This window comes from Triturus cristatus, chromosome 9, assembly GCF_964204655.1.
Source record: "Triturus cristatus chromosome 9, aTriCri1.1, whole genome shotgun sequence".
NCBI lineage: Eukaryota > Metazoa > Chordata > Amphibia > Caudata > Salamandridae > Triturus > Triturus cristatus.
In genome coordinates, this window is record NC_140592.1 from 640351929 (window position 1) to 640357852 (window position 5924).

Genomic DNA, 5924 nt, shown 5'->3' on the forward strand with positions numbered 1-5924 from the left:
TCTGAACAATGTTTTCAAATCGGAGCAATTTATACCGATGTGTTTTTTTGGATATTAAAAAAGAATTACAAGGTAAACAAGTACAAGTGTGGCAAACTAAATATCCTTTATTACAATATAAGGATGATTTGTTATTTATGAACAAACAAATATTTGTGCCTACTACATCATTACAAACACAAGTTATAAAATTACATCATGATACGATAATGTCAGCACATCCTGGTGTAACAAAAACTTATCAGTCAATCAAACGAATGTTCTGGTGGCCCTCCATGTTACAAGATGTGCAAATGTATGTAGAAACTTGTGTTATTTGTATACAGAGCAAATCACTACATCAAGCACCTAGTGGACTTCTACGTCCACTACCAATACCGCCTCAACCTTGACATACTGTAGCTTTAGATTTTATAGTAGAAATTCCTTGAACAAAGAATGGTTTTACTACCATTTTAACTATAGTTGATCATTTTTCTCGCATGGCTCATTTCATTCCACAAAATAAATTACCTTCAGCAAAAGAGCTAACTCAAATATTTTCAAAAGAAGTGATTTGTTTACATGGAATTCCATGAGTGGTCATTTCCGATAGAGGATTCCAATTTATCTCCCATTTTTGTCAGCATTTAGGTAAAACCTTAAACATGGATGTTCGTACCTCTTCTAGCTATCTCCCCCAAACTGATGGTCTTACAGAACAAACTAATCAAACCATTGAACAATTTTTGCGTTTCGTGTTAACGGATTATGATCTAGAATGGTCAGATGTACTGTGGGTTTTAGAGTTTGCTTACAATAACATGGACAACTCTTCTACTAGTCTGTCTCCATTCTTTTGTACTTATGGTTTTCATCCAAAAAGTATCCCCCGGACCAACTAATTCTCCCTTAATTATACCATCAATAAATGAGCATATAACATTTTTTGTTTCTATTCAAACACAAGCTCAATATCATCTAGCACAAGCAAAAGAAAACCAAAAACTTATTTCTGATTCACATCGATCTGTACAACCTGAATACACTCTGGGAGACAAAGTTTGGTTATCCACAAAACATTTGAAAATCAAAACTTGTAAGAAATTCTGTCCCCGTTTCATAGGACCATTTGTCATAGAAAAAATCATAAATCCAGTCAGTGTTAAGTTGACTCTTCCTTCCAAATATCGTTGTCATCCAGTTTTCCATGTTTCTTTGATAAAACCTTTTAACCCCATGACTCGGACAATAAAGACTCCTTCAGCTGTAGATGTTGATGGTACTCCTGAGTTTGAGGTGCATTCTATTTTACATTCAAAAATAATTTGAGGAAAATATTCTATATCATACATTGGAAGGGCTATGGTCCTGAGGAACGTTCCTGGGAACGTCTTGCCACGATTGGTTAGAAAGTTTCATTCTCGGTATCCAGGCAAACCAAAACCCGTACCTCAGGTCTTAGGGGGGATTTTGATTTTGAGGGGGTACTGTCATGACACCCCTTGCCACCTCTAAAGTTTTGGTAAAATAACAATGTGTGTCAAGGGGTTAGTATCAGGTGCTCTTAAAAGACTTTATTTCCCATCTTAAAACCCACCCCTGTCCCGTGCATCCTGCACACCGTGGTGTACTGTATGTAAAGATTGTGAGAATGTTTGGAACTTAGACTTGAGTATCATGTGGGTTGTATTGCTGTGTTTCATGGATAGGATTGTGCTAATACATTGCATTGTGTTGAATTTGAGTGTATTGAGATACATGGTTTCTCAAGACTGATTTGTGTTAAACTCGGGTGCATTGAGGTACATGTTTCATTGGAGTTGAGGCAGGCAACGCTGGGGGGTCAAGTTTGCAGGGCGAAGGCAGCACCCTTTCAAAGTAAAAGCAACATGAAAAATGATGAACGCCAAGGAAAGCTGTAAAAGTAAAGACGCGCGTAAAAGATGGTGTGCAAGAAATCGGCGGCCATCTTGGGTGTGGCAAGGCTATATATTGCCACACCCATCTTCTGAAAATGCTTTGCCTTTGACTGCAGAACCAATTGGACTTGCCTCGCTCACCTGCTTCTCGACAAGGGATTCCATTCGTCCAGTGGGGTCAGTTTCCTTCCTTCCAGCGCTTCCTTTTCTCACCAGCGTTCATGGAGCTGCAAGAAAAAACGAAAAGACAAGCTAAGTGAACATTTTCTTGTTTAAAGCTCAGGCGCCCAACGCAAGAAAGCTAGAAGCACGCGCATGAGACTTACCTTTGAAGTAACTTGGGACATATTTTGTGTAACTGTACCTGAAAGAAAAAGGACAAATAATTAGTCATTTCAAACATAGCGATTGTAAGAATTTGGAGAAGATCTTTCATGCACATTTAGTTGAACTATAATAGGCATAAGCATTTGAAAGTTTTTTGAGTGAATTGGCATATGTTATTTTCTTTTAGTTTCAAATACAGGTTGTGGAGATAAAAGATCTTGAAAGTACAAAGGAGTAAGTGTGACATAATTCAGAGTAACGATTGTTATCTAGGCTTGAAATGTAAACAAGAAAAGTAGTTACTTATTTAATGTTTACCTTTAACATAGGTGCACACAACTTCTTCTAAAGACCAACTTCTCATCTACTCACTCAGAAGATAACCTTCACTTCACGACGACGACTACAAGGACGCAACGCCAGACATTCCTAGATCGCAGGTAGGGCATTGTCTAAGAAACTGAAAAGATTGCTAGTACGTAGAAAGCTTTGTGTAGAAACCCAGTTTAGAAAGGGAGTTAGTTACCATTCTTCCTTGTTGCCTCGCAGGTCGACAACTAGGAGCAGCTAGCATCCCCGATCCGGCCCTCCTCCTTGAATTCTAACTGAGTAGCCTTAGTGTCTAAATTGCCAACACTGGTTATTGGTTAGGGTACTGGGAAGTCGATCCATAACGTCTCTGCGAAATCTACAAGCAACCAACAGGTAAGATTGCTTGTGATCCCGACAGTGGCCATCAAAACGGAAAGAACCGACCGTGCTGCGACACTGGAGAATCCCCTTCCATCTCAGACCTCTAGTAGAACAATTGCGCAAATTGAGAGGGAGGCCCTGGCCATCAGGTGGGCGTGCCGTCATTTCCACCTGTACATCTGTGGCCAACCGTTCAGGGTTATCACCGACCACCAACCACCGGTGCCCCTGTTCAAGGGATCGGCACCGCATCCACCCCCGAGGATTGAACGGTGGGCCATCGGGCTCCAGCAATACGAGATGGAAGTGGCCTATTGCCCTGGTGCCAAGAATCCCGCAGACTTCCTCTCAAGGCACCCAACACCTCAAGACGAACAAGGCGAAGACTTGGTCGTCGACGCATGGGAGGCTCACCTCAACATGATTTCCACGATAACGTGCCCAAATGCCTTGACGTTGGAAGACATCGCCGCGGCTGCAGAAGGAGACCATATACTATCCAAGGTGCAGACAGCCATCCAAGGAGGGCACTGGCACCAATTCCTGTAATCAGCCATCGACTGGGCTGGGCCAGAGAGAGAATGCCTCCTGAAAATGTGGAGAATCAGGAATGAACTGAGCGTAACACAAAGAGGGGTTCTGCTAAGAGGGTCCAGGATAGTGATACCGTCCTCTCTACAGCACCAAGCAACCCAGTTGGCCCACGGAGGACACCAAGGAGTCGAGAGAATGAATGCCCGAATGCGAGAAAAGGTGTGGTTTCCGTGGCTGGAGGCTCGGGTGGAGGAAACAGTGAAGAGATGTCCAGCATGCCAGCTCACAAGTGCGTCGGAGAGACCAGCACCTATACAGACGGAGGCACATGGCAAGGACCGATGGGAGAAGGTGAGCATCGACTTCGGGAGTTTCCCCGATGGTCGGACGACCGTGCTTATGGTCAACAGCCACTGCAAATACCCCGTGGTAGAGGTAGTCAGCTCCACTGCGTTCTCCCAAGTTGCCCCAGTACTGGAAAAGCGTTTGCTATGTTCGGATGCCCGGAGGAAATCAAGAGCGACAATGGACCCCCTTTTCAGGGGAGCGAGTTCCAGGACTTCATGTAGGGACATGGTATATGACATCGCCACATCAAACCACAATGGTCTCAGGCCAAAAGTGAGGTTGAGAGGGTCATGAGGACCCTTAACAAAACCTTACGGAACGCTGTAGAAGAAAATGTGGACCCTGAACGTCATCTGCAATCATTCCTCTGAGAATACAGGAGCACCACCACTGTACTACCCGATACACACCTGGGCGCTAATGTTCAATGGAGTCCGCTGGGATATGCTCCCAATCTGCCCAGGATGGACCCCGCCCTCTTACCTCGAGGAGGATGTCCTAGAGCGGAGGAAGAGGAAAAATATCGCTGCTATCAGGACTCGGAGAGCAGCATCGAGAGAGCTAAAAAAGGGAGACTATGTACTAATAAAGGACAGGAGACCAGGAGGAAAATTCTGAACCAGGTACGAACCGGGCCACTGGACAGTGGTCGCTGTGAAGGGGACCATGGTGACGGTGGCGACAGGAGGAGAGAGAGTGACACAGAACGTCTCCTGGCTCAAGAGAGTGCCAGAGCCTCAATCCATCCAGGAAGCTGATTGCGCCCAAGGTCCTGAGGGGGACGATGGTGCAGAACAAGATGTGCTCTCGATGGACACCGTGCCACCCCCAACCCCAACGGCGAGGAATGTCAGGGATCGGAACCACCGGCCTGTGGTACAGGCATGCCGGCAACGATCTCTGAGCTACCGGAGGCCAAAGATGCTGCCTGGGGTAATCATCCCAGGTACGGACTAAGAGGGAATCCCAGACCAAGCTCCTGACTAAGAGACTATGCCTGTCAGGTGGTGCAGCAACCAACCTCCAGCCGAAGAAAAAGAGACTGAGTTGAGACGGGATGTAATGTTTTGACAAGGTCTAGTTGTTGTCGGCCGCCGCCGGATATGTCGCACCCACGTGCTCCGTTGGCGGGCGGAGCACGCACAATAAAAGGCAGGGGCGTGCCCGCTCGGGGGCCAGATCCTCACGCATGTTATCACTGCTGTGTGTGTGCCTCATTTGCATGTGCTCCGCACACCTCCTGCAGCGCACTGCTGAATTAGCGTCAGGACGCTACACTAAGCATTTTTAAAGAGTTTGCACCCAAGTATTATGACAATTTGAAAAACTGCTCTTTTTAAATACTCCAATCAAGAATACATACTTGTTTAGAAGTGTCAGCTACTCAATATGTGGAAATCATATAAGCAAATTACAATAGATAAAGTAACTGTTCTTTTCACATTTTCACTTAGCATTAATATCTAGTTTTTTTGTTTTACAAGCTTGAAAAGCCAGTAGGCCTCTTCCGGTCACCAATACAAATATAACCTGATCATACACCTCCGATATCCCTGAAAGTGATCTGTATATGAAAATACGATTTTAAACAGTATATTTACATGCATAAGTAATACACATTGGTAAGTTTTTACCTCACCTCTGTCCATAAATGGGGCTCAATAAGATTTGAGAGCCCATCCAATGATAAAGTGACATTTATGTACAATGCCTACATTAATTATTACCCACCTATTTTTTTCTGGCACTTGGTCCGTGCTTTCATGGTTAATAGGATGGCAAGCTTGGGTGTCCAGCTCTGGTTGGTTGGCGCTACAAAAAAAATCCCCCAAAAACGTTATTTATTGTTCTTTGGACACGGTGCGTTCTTTCATTACCATTTTTTTCCTTGGACCTTTATGCATTTGAGTAAGGACATGCTGCGGGATATCCTTAGGTATCACATCCATGAAACTGCTCAAATGACTTGGACCCTACCAATATTTTGGCAAACCTTGCTCCTATGGTTCCTTCACTACTGGATAATGCTTTTGAACTAGTCTTAAATTACTTCCCAGACCTCTTTTCAGTGAATAAACTAGGACATTTCTAGGAATCAGGAATCAGATGAATACTCTACAC

At 44.2% G+C, this 5924-nt stretch overlaps 1 long non-coding RNA gene across 1 annotated transcript; it reads right to left on the reverse strand.

Annotated features, from left to right (window-relative positions):
* Nucleotides 1–2075: 2075 nt before the first annotated feature.
* On the reverse strand, nt 2076–5590 carry LOC146798418 (uncharacterized). Its single transcript, XR_014969158.1, has 3 exons — nt 5535–5590; nt 2228–2265; nt 2076–2128 (listed from the first exon to the last, which is right to left on the reverse strand). It is a non-coding gene; the product is annotated as an uncharacterized LOC146798418 (long non-coding RNA).
* Between the last annotated feature and the right edge of the window lie 334 nt (nt 5591–5924).